The sequence below is a fragment of the Sphaeramia orbicularis genome, chromosome 22 (genome assembly GCF_902148855.1).
Source record: "Sphaeramia orbicularis chromosome 22, fSphaOr1.1, whole genome shotgun sequence".
NCBI lineage: Eukaryota > Metazoa > Chordata > Actinopteri > Kurtiformes > Apogonidae > Sphaeramia > Sphaeramia orbicularis.
Genome location: NC_043978.1, coordinates 4,028,707 through 4,038,810, shown reverse-complemented (window position 1 = coordinate 4,038,810; position 10,104 = coordinate 4,028,707). Strand labels below are relative to the sequence as shown.

The 10,104-nt window shown below is 47.9% G+C and overlaps 1 long non-coding RNA gene across 1 annotated transcript; it reads left to right on the top strand.

Moving 5' to 3' along the window:
* Nucleotides 1-1,266: 1,266 nt before the first annotated feature.
* On the top strand, nucleotides 1,267-9,554 carry LOC115413966 (uncharacterized). Its single transcript, XR_003934528.1, has 3 exons — nucleotides 1,267-1,462; nucleotides 9,330-9,334; nucleotides 9,529-9,554. It is a non-coding gene; the product is annotated as an uncharacterized LOC115413966 (long non-coding RNA).
* Nucleotides 9,555-10,104: the final 550 nt, after the last annotated feature.

Genomic DNA, 10,104 nt, shown 5'->3' with positions numbered 1-10,104 from the left:
GTAGCTGTTGCTAAAGACTGGGGAGGGTATGGTGTTCCAAGGCAGCTATGACTGGCAGGTTTTGTCCACATTCAATATTAGAGATGTGGTCGGCAGGCGACGAGCTGACATGCAGTGCAGAATTGTAAAGGCATTAATTATTTACTTCATGGAGAGCATGGAATAGTGGTTTAAGCAGAGATTTACAAAGAGAAGGCAGAGAAGCGGCGGACAATCAGTGCCAGCATCCTCTCTGCGTCCTGATCCAGTCTTGTGGACAGACAGCCCTCTCCCCAGCCATTTCCACCTAGTCTTCCAGGGGAATCCCAAGGCAGTTGAGAGATGTAATCCCCCCAGTGTGTCCTGGGTTGGCCCCAAGGTCTCCTCCCAGACGGAAATGCCTCAAACACCTTCCCAGGGAGGTGTCCTGGAGTCATCCTCACAAGACACCCAAACCACCTCAAGTGGCTCCTCTCAACATGGAGGAGCAGCAGCTCTACTCTGAGTCCCCCCTGGATGTCTAAGCTCCTCGCCCTATCTCTAAGGCTGAGCCCAGCCATCCTGCGAAGGAAACTCATTTCAGCTGCTTGTACTTGCAACCTCATTCTTTCAGTCATTTCCCAGGGCTCATGACCATAGGTGAGGGTTGGAGTATATATCACCAGGTAAATTGAGAGCTTCGCCTTTTGGATTAGCTCCCCCTTCACCACATCAGACTGGTTTAGTGTCTGCATCACTGCAGACACTGCCCTGATCTGCCTGTTGATCTCCCGCTCCATCTTACCCTCACTCATGAACAAGATCCCAAGATACTTAAACTCCTCTACTAGGACAAGGCAGGACCCCCCCCCCCAACCCAGAGTGGGCACTCAACCTTTTTCCATCTGGGGACCATGGCCTCAGACTTGGAGGTGCTGATTTTCATCCCAGCCACTTCACACTCAGCTGCAAACTGCCTCAGCGAGAGCTGGAGGTCACTGCTGGATGCAGCAAAGAGGACCACATCCTCTGCAAAAAGCAGAGACAAGATCTTCCCACCACTGAACTCAACCCCCCTCCACCACCTGGGTGCACCTAGAAATTCTGTCCATAAAAGTTATGAACAGAACCAGTGACAAAGGGCAGCGATGGCAGAGTCCATCCCTCACCTGGAACAAGTCTGACTTATTACCAGCTACAGGGACCAAGCTCGCACTCCTTTGGTACAGGAACTGAATGACTGCTAGCAAGGGGCTATACACCCCATACTCCTGGAGCAACCCCCCATAGAATTCTCCTGACGGACATGGTTGCAAGCCTTCTCCAAATCCACAAAACACAAGTGGACTGGATGGGCAAACTCCCATGCCCCCTCCAGCACCCTAGCAGGGGTATAGAGCTGGTCCACCATTCCACATCTGTGACGAAAACTGCATTACTCCTCCTTGACTTGAGGTTCAACTACTGACTGTACCCTCTTCCCCAGTACCCTGGCATAGACCTTGTCAGGGAGGCTAAGGAGTGTGATCCCCTGTAGTTGGAACACACCCTCTGGTCCTCCTTCTTAAAGATGGGGACCACCACCCTGGTTTGCCACTCCAAAGGTACCGCCCCCAGTGTCTATGCAATGTTGCTGAGGCATGTCAGCCAAAACAGCCCTGCAACATATAGAGCCTTGAGACACTCAGGACGGATCTCATCACCATTTCCTCCATGAAATGCATGTTGGTGGGATTGAGGAGCTCCACGTCCCCACTGTACATAGTGTGGGCAAGTTGCTGTCTTCCCTCCCTGAGGTGCCGGACATTTTGCCACAACCTCTTTGGAGCTGATCCCACGACTGATTTTTTTGCCTCAGTGACTGCTACAGCCACGCACCGCTTAGCCCGCCGGTACCAATCAACTGCTTCTGGAGACCCACAAGCAAACCACGCCCTGCAGGCCTCCTTCTTCAGCCGGATGGCTACCGCTGTGACTTGCCCCAGCTACCTTATGGCCGCAGCTTGCCACAGCTGCCTCAACAACGGCAGAGCAGAAGAGAGCCCTTTTGAACTCAATGTTCCCACCTGCCCTCAGGATGCAGTTGAAGCTCTGCTGGAGGCATGAATTGAACATCAACCTGACAGGTTCTTCCCCCAGGCGTTCCCAGCAGACCTTTACAACTCATTTGGGCCTATTGGGTCTGCGTGGCATCTTCCCCTGCCACCTGATCCAACTCACAACCAGGCAGTGGTCGGTTGACACCTCTGCACCTCTCTTCACCCAAGTGTCCAGAACATACGGCCACAGGTCTGACAATATGACTACAAAGTCGATCATTGACTGGCGACCTAGGATGTCCTGGTGCTAAGTGCACTGGTGGGCATCCTTATGTTTGAGCATGGTGTTAGTTATGGCCAAACTGCGACTCGCATAGAAGCTCAATAACTGAACAGCACTCAGTTTCAGAAGTGGCAGGCCGTTCTTCCTCACCTTCCCCTCTCCAGGTCACGTTGTCATTGCCCATGTAAGTGTTGAAACCCTGTCCAAAAGACTCCAAAAAGGGCAGGTAATCTGAGCTGTTATTCAGTGTATACACACTGACAACAGTCAGAACCTGTTCGCCAACCCAAAGGTGCAGGGAAGCAACCCTTTCATCCACCGGGGTAAACTTAAATATGCAGGCAGAGAGCCTGAGGGCTATCAAAAAACCCACCCCTTCCCTCCGCCTCTCACCCGGGGCAACTACAGTGAAGGAGAGAGCCCAACCCTTCTCAAGGACTTGGGTTCCAGAGGCGATGCTATGTGTTGAGGTGAGGCCGACTATATTTAATTGATAACACTCAAACTCATCCAGAAGCTCCTCCTCCTTCCCTGCAGAGAGGTGATGTTCAATGTTCCAAAAGATAGGTTGTGTAACTGAGGACTGGACCACCAAGGCCCCTGGCATGTCAACAGTTCAGGCTGGGCCCAGCTGGACCTCATGGGTAAAGGCTGGCCACCAGGTGCTCACCCACAGGCCCCAACCCCAGGCCTGGCTCCAGGATGGAGCCCTGGTAACCCTCCAGGCTGTGTACATGCACTTTTATTTTTGTTCAGCATCAGGGTCTTCTGAACAGATCTTTGTCTGGCCTAGGACCAATCTGCCATGGGAGACCCTACCAAGGGCAAAATGCCCCTGACAACAGAGCTCCAAGGGTCATTAGGGCTCTCAAACTCCTCCACCACGATAAGGTGATGGTTCAAGGAGGAAGGGAATCATTGAATAACAAAAATTCAAAAGCTATTAGGCGGTGGTCAGTGTGGAGAGGATTTGTGGAAAGACTATTACGTCTTCAAGTTCCACACCATCAGTCAGGACTAAGTCAAAGATGTGATTTAAACAGTGAGTAGGTTTGTGAACATGCTGACTAAAGCCTATTGAGTCTAGTAATGACATAAATGCACTGCTGAGGCTATCACTGTCATCATATGCATGAAAACTAAAGTCTCCGACAATATTACTTTATCTGTTTTAAGGACTAGACTGGCTAGGAACTCAGGGAACTCTGATAAAAATACACTGTATGGACCAGGAGGACGATACACTATACTAAATAGCATAAGCTGGAGTGTTTTATGGATTGGGTTGGATAGACTAAGACTAAGATTTAAATAAATTAAATTTTGGCTTAGGTTTAGGATTCAGTTGTAGACATGAATTAAAAGTAGCTGCAACTCCTCCTCCTCAGCCTTGGAGGAATCGGATTATTTAAGTGACTAGGAGGAGTAGCTTCATTTAAGGACACATGTTCCTCCTCACAAAGCTAGGTTTCTGTTAAACAAAATAAATCTATATGATAATCTGGTATAATAAAGCTTCGGAAGATAGAGATCTAATATTCAGGAGGCCACATTTTAGCTTCTTGTGCTTTGAAGTAAAGACAAAACAGCTGTACATACCTATTAAAAATCAACACCAATACAACAGTTCCAAATATATTAACTTTACATTTTCAGGGGACAGACACAGTCTCTATAGGGTTTAAAGTGGGTATCTGCTCTGGAAGGGCAGAGAAATGTGTAAGACTGTGACTCTGCATCCCAGTCTCAACTCTGCATCAGGGTTTTGGGTCAGTAATAAACTTTGCCAGATTTTTTGATATGAGAGCAGCACCATTCCAAGTGAGATATATGCTATCTCTCCTAATGAGATCGGGTTTTCCTCAAAATGTCCACCAATTGTCCACAAATTTTATGTCATTGGCAGGACACCACCTAGACAGCCATCAATTAAGTGAAGACATGTGGTTAAGCATGTCATCGCTGGTCAGGTTGGGTAGGGGACCAGAGAAAACTGCTTTAGTCTTTTGATTTGGACTGAGAGGAGAGAGCTGCAGATGAAAGGGGTGTATTTTCAACCTTATTTACATTGTTTGCTTACGTTTTTACCTTATTTACATTTTTTTTTTTTTTTTTTTTTTTACATTATTTACGCCATTGCCTCCTGCAGCTTTAACACAAAGGATAGATAGATAGATAGATAGATAGATAGATAGATAGATAGATAGATAGATAGATAGATAGATAGATAGATAGATAGATAGATAGATAGATAGATACTTTATTCATCCCATAGGGAAATTTACAGGTTCCAGCAGTATCCACAAACTTAAAAAAACAAACAGTAGTAAAATCACAATAGTAAAAACACAATTGAAAAAAACACCTTAACTTTCCACAAGGAGTCAGTGCAATGAATGAGTCTGTGCAAAGGATAAAGTGCAATGGGAATAGTGTGTGCGTGTGAATCCTACAGTCCAGGAGCATGAGGAGTGTCTACTACTGGACTACTAGTAGACACTAGAGGACTACTACTGCTACCCCCCCCCACCCCCCCACCCCCGAGTAGACTTTAAAGAGCATGGGGGAGGAAAGACCTCCTCAGTCTGTCAGTGGACCAGGACAGTGACAGCAGCAGGTCACTGAAGCTACTCCTCTGCCTGGAAGATGGTACTGTGTAGTGGATGTTGTGGATTGTTCATGATTGACAGCAGCCTGCTCAGCGGTGGTCGCTCTGCCACAGATGTTAGGCTGTCCAGCTCCGTGCCCTCAACCGAGCTCACCGTTCTCACCACTTTGTCCAGACATGAGGCATCCCTCTTCTTGATGCTGCTTCCCCAGCACACCACCCCATAGAAGAGGGCACTCGCCACCACAGTCTGGTTGAACATCTGCATCAATTTTTTGCAGACGTTGAAGGACGCCAGCCTCCTGAGAAAATACAGATGTCTCCATCCTTTCCTGCTCAGAGTGTCAGTGTTGGCAGTCCAGTCCAGTCTGTCATCCAACAGCACCCCAATGTATCTGTAGGACTGTACCATCTCCACACAGACACCTTTGAATGTCACAGGCTCCGGTTGAGGCCTTGGCCTCCTGAAGTCCACCACCATCTCCTTGGTCTTGGCGGTATTGAGGTGCAGGTGGTTGGAATCGCACCACGCGATGAGGTCCAGGATAAGTTTCCTGTATTCCTCTTCCTGTCCCTTCCAAATACAGCCCACAATCACAGTGTCATCCGTGAATTTTTGCACCTGGCAGGACTCTGGGTTATATTTAAAGTCCGACATATATAGGGCGAACAGGGCAGGAGAGAGCACAGTCCCCTGCAGTGCTCCCATGCTGCTGACCACCGTGTTAGACCTGCAGTCCCCCAGTCGTATGTAGTGAGGCCTGCCTGTCAGATAGTCTTTGATCCAGGGAATGTACTCACACCTGGTGAGGTGTGAGTCCACTCCCATCTCTGTCAGTTTGACTCTGAGGAGCAGAGGCTGGATAGTGTGGAAGGCACTGGAGAAGTCCAAAAATGTTATTCTCACAGCCCCACTGCTCCTATCCAGCTGAGAGAGGGATCGGTGTAGCATGTAGACTAAAGCGTCCTCCACTCCCACCTTCTCCTGATATGCAAACTGCAGAGGGTTGAGGGCATGATGGATTTGTGGCCTCAGGTGGTGTAGCAGCACCTGCTCCATGGTGTTAATCACATGTGATGTCAGGGCGACCGGCCTGTAGTCGTTCAGCTCTCCAGGACGTGGTCTCTTCGGGACTGGGATGATACAGGATGTCTTCCACTGCCAAGGGACCCTCCCCTGTTCCAAGCTCAGGTTGAAGAGGCTCTGTAGAGGGTCTCCAAGCTCCAATGCGCAGGCCTTCAGCAGTCATGGGGAAACTACATCTGGACCTGCTGCTGTCCTGGAATGAAGCCTCTGCAGCTCTCCACTCACCTGGGCTGCGGTGATGGGGGGTGGGGGGACATTCTCTCCTTTGCTGATGTTAGCTCCAGGTGGGGGAGAGAGAGAGGGAGGGAGCAGAGAAGGGGTGGGGGAGGGTGCAGTGCTCTGAGGTGTGAATGAGTTGGGGTGGTCAAACCTGTTGAATAAGTCATTCAGCTGGTTCACTCTCCCCACATCTCCTTCAATGGTGTTGCGCTGCCTAGAGCTGCAGCCGGTGATGGTCTTCATCCCGTCCCACACCTCCTTCGGACTGTTGTTCTGCAACTTCTGCTCCAGCTTCCTCCTGTACTGCTCCTTCGCCTCCCTGAGCTGGACTCTGAGTTCTCTGTGCACGCACCTCAGCTCCTGCTGATCACTGTCTTTGAAGGCCCTCTTCTTCTTATTCAGAAGACCCTTGATGTCACTTGTGATCCAGGGCTTGCTGTCAGCATAGCAGCATACAGTTCTTACCAGAACCGCAGCGTCCATACAGAAGTTTATATAGTCTTACATGCCACGCCTTACATGCCATCTTTGGCCCAATGGCACACAAGTTGTGGTAAATTTTCTTCACATTCCTTCTGAGAGAGTCAGTGTTATCTTGTCTCTTTTGTTATGTTCAAGAAGAAAAAGCAATTCAGGATCAAAGTCCTTTTTGCCATAGTCTCACTAAAGGTGGCGACTGGGAGACTTGGCACTAGTTGTGAGTGTTGGCCCCATATCCCACTTCTCTTTAGTCATCCATGACTTCACCTCTCATTCCATCATCAAATACGGTCAAAAAAAGATGCTAATGTCTGAATGCTGAACTCCAAGCTTCAGACCAGTGGGTGTCATTATGGCCACATCCATTACTTTCACACAGCCATTTCATTCCACAGCAGGTCACACGGGGTTCAGGGGTTCAAACAAAAAAATGAGTAAGAACTCTTTCATTGTTGCAGCTTTGATCAAGCATCACTTTACTGGTTTCCTCAGCCACCATCACCTCCAGATTTCTCACAGTTTCCTTTAAATATTAAAAAACTACAGTCTGTGGAGTTTCACTGTATGCTGCAGAGTGCATAACGTTTGGGGAGACAATTCTATATTCATTTTAATCAGCATTCAAAGGCCAATCATTCTTTATTCAATCTAATCTGTCTTGAGCATTTCAATAAGGACCATTCTTAGGACCTGCACAGAATTCTGTGCCATTTGTCAAAATGTGGAGGAATCCCCCAGGGTTTAAATCTGTGTTTGTTGCGTCTGTAATTTAAGATTTTCCAGTGGGGGTTGGCTGAATTGTGTGACAGTAACACTGCTTGAGTATTCTATTATATCAGGTAGCGGTTGATGCTTTTTAGGGTGGGGAATGTATTTAATTATGAATATGACACAGCACAGTGGCTGTTTTGGCTGACACACCATCTGTTTCATCTCAGATCAGTTAACAATGGAATATACACAAAGATGAGAATGTTCAATATTCCTCTGATACCAACACATACATATATGCATATGACAAATGAAACCCCAAAACACAGATATTCACACACATTTCTTATGAGGTTTGTGTCTGCCTGTATACCAAAGAGCACAGGAACAAAGAGCAGGATTAATAAAATATCAATAACAGGTGCCCTGAGAAAATGCTGGTGTTTCATTCATGAAAGTAGCTGTTTCAACCCTGTCAGTTTGATTTGTGGCCTTGAGTAAGAGAAAGCAGTCAAAAACACACAGGAGGTGTAACAATTCTACTTTTTGAAATTCAGCTCTGTGTTCCTTCCAAGTTGTTTACAAAGTAGGACAGGCATCATGGCGTCCATCAGGGTGCACCAGTACAGGGTTACATCTGAAACAATGGAAGGCTTAATTATTGACAGCTTTTAAGCACTGAACAAACTGTATTTAAGGATTTCAGCAACTAATAAAAAGAGATGCATCACAGTTAGGAAGAGCTCACTGTAGTTGGATCACACCTGCTTCATATACAAACCCCACTTATAGAAAAATAGGAATATTTTCTTAAGCTAAAATCTACAGTTTTTAATTAGTTTGTGCCTGAAAGGTTTCTCTCTTTTCTCTATAATAATAGTATTATCTCTACTGCATCACAATAAGCATCCGTGTGAAACACAACAGTGGAACAAATAGCTCTGATTCAAAAAAATTATAATCAAATAATTTTTTAATCAGTTTGAGTCGATTAATCAATTAATCGTTTCAGCTCTATCTTACTGCATCTCATTTCAGTGTTTGAGCTACTGTATCTCTACACATGATGTTCCCAGGCCAGCTGAGAGATGTAATCCCTCCAGCATGTCCTCCCATGTGGACATGCCCAGAAGCATCCTGACCAGATGCCCGAACCCCCTCAGCTGACTTCTCTCAACGTGGAGGAGCAGCAGCTCTACTCTGAGCCCCTCCCAGATGGCCATACTCCATCAACTCTGAAGAAGAAGCCAGCCACCCTGTGAAGGAAACTCATTTCGACTGCTTGGATCCGCGATCTTGTCCTTTTGGTCATTACCCACAGCTCGTGACCATAGGTGAGGGTAGGAACATATATCAACTGGTACATTGAGAGGCCTTTGCTCAGCTCCTACTTCACCACAACAGACTGGTACAGCTTCGCAATACTGCTGATGCTGTACTGATCCAATTGTCGATTGTCTCGTTCCATCCTTCCGTCACTCATGAAAAAAACCCAGAGATACTTAAACTCCTCCACTTGGGGTACCGACTCTTCTCCAACACAGAGAGGACACTCCACCCTTTTCCGACTGAGGACCATAGCTTCGGACGTGGAGGTTTATCCCAGCTGCTTCACACTCGGCTGCAAACTGTCCCAGTGCAGGCTGGAGGTCACAGGATGATGAAGCCAACAAGACCATACCATCTGCAGAAAGCAGAGCTGCAACCCTGAGGCCCCCAAACTGGACCCCTTCCTACCCCTGGGTGTGCCTAGAAATTCCATCCATAAAAATTATGAATAGAATCAGTGACAAAGAGCAGCCCTGGCAGTGTCCACCCTGCACCAGGAACAATTCCGACTTAATACAATGCAGACAAAGCTCTGGCTCCGGTCATACAAGGACCTAAAGGCCCATAGCAGTGGGCCATGGGCCCCATACTGCTGCCCACAAGATATCCCAAGAGACACGGTTGAATTTCTTCTCCAGGTCCACAAGTTGGATTGGATGAGCAAACTCACATGAACCATCTAAGAGCCTGCGGAGGGCAAAGACCTGGTCCAGTGTTCCACAACCAGGTCAAAAACCGCATTGTTCCTCCTGAATCTAGGGTTTGACTATCAGTTGGACTCTTCTTTCCAGTACCCTGGCATAGGCCTTCCCAGGGAGGTTGAGAAGTGTGATCCCCATATAGTTAGAACATACCCTCCGGTCCCCCTTCTTGAAAAGGGGAACCACCACCCCAGTCTGCCAATTTAGAGGTACTGTCCCTCAACTACAGAGGGGATGTTGAAGAGGTGTGTCAGCCAAGACAGCCCCACAACATCCCGAGCTGTAAAGGAACTTGAGGTGGATTTCATCCACCCCCGGAGCTTGGCCACCAAGGAGTTGCTCAACTATCTCAGAGATCTCAGCCCAGGTGATGGCCAAGGCTGCCCCTGAGTCCCGGGGCTCTGCTTCCACCACAAAAGGTGTGAAAGCAGGGTTTAGGAGATCCTCGAGGCATTCCTTCCATTGTCCAATGAAGTCCCCAGTTGAGGTCAGCAGAACTCCACTGCCACTGTAATCAGTGTTCGTGGAGCTTTGCTTCCCCAGTCTGAGTCACCTGACAGTTTGGCAGAACCTCTTTGATGCCAGCCAAGAGTCATGACTCCATGGCTTCACCAAACTTTTTGAGTTTTTTGCCTCAGCAGCTGCCAAAGCCGTAGTCTGCTTAGCCTGCCGGTACATGTCTGCTGCCT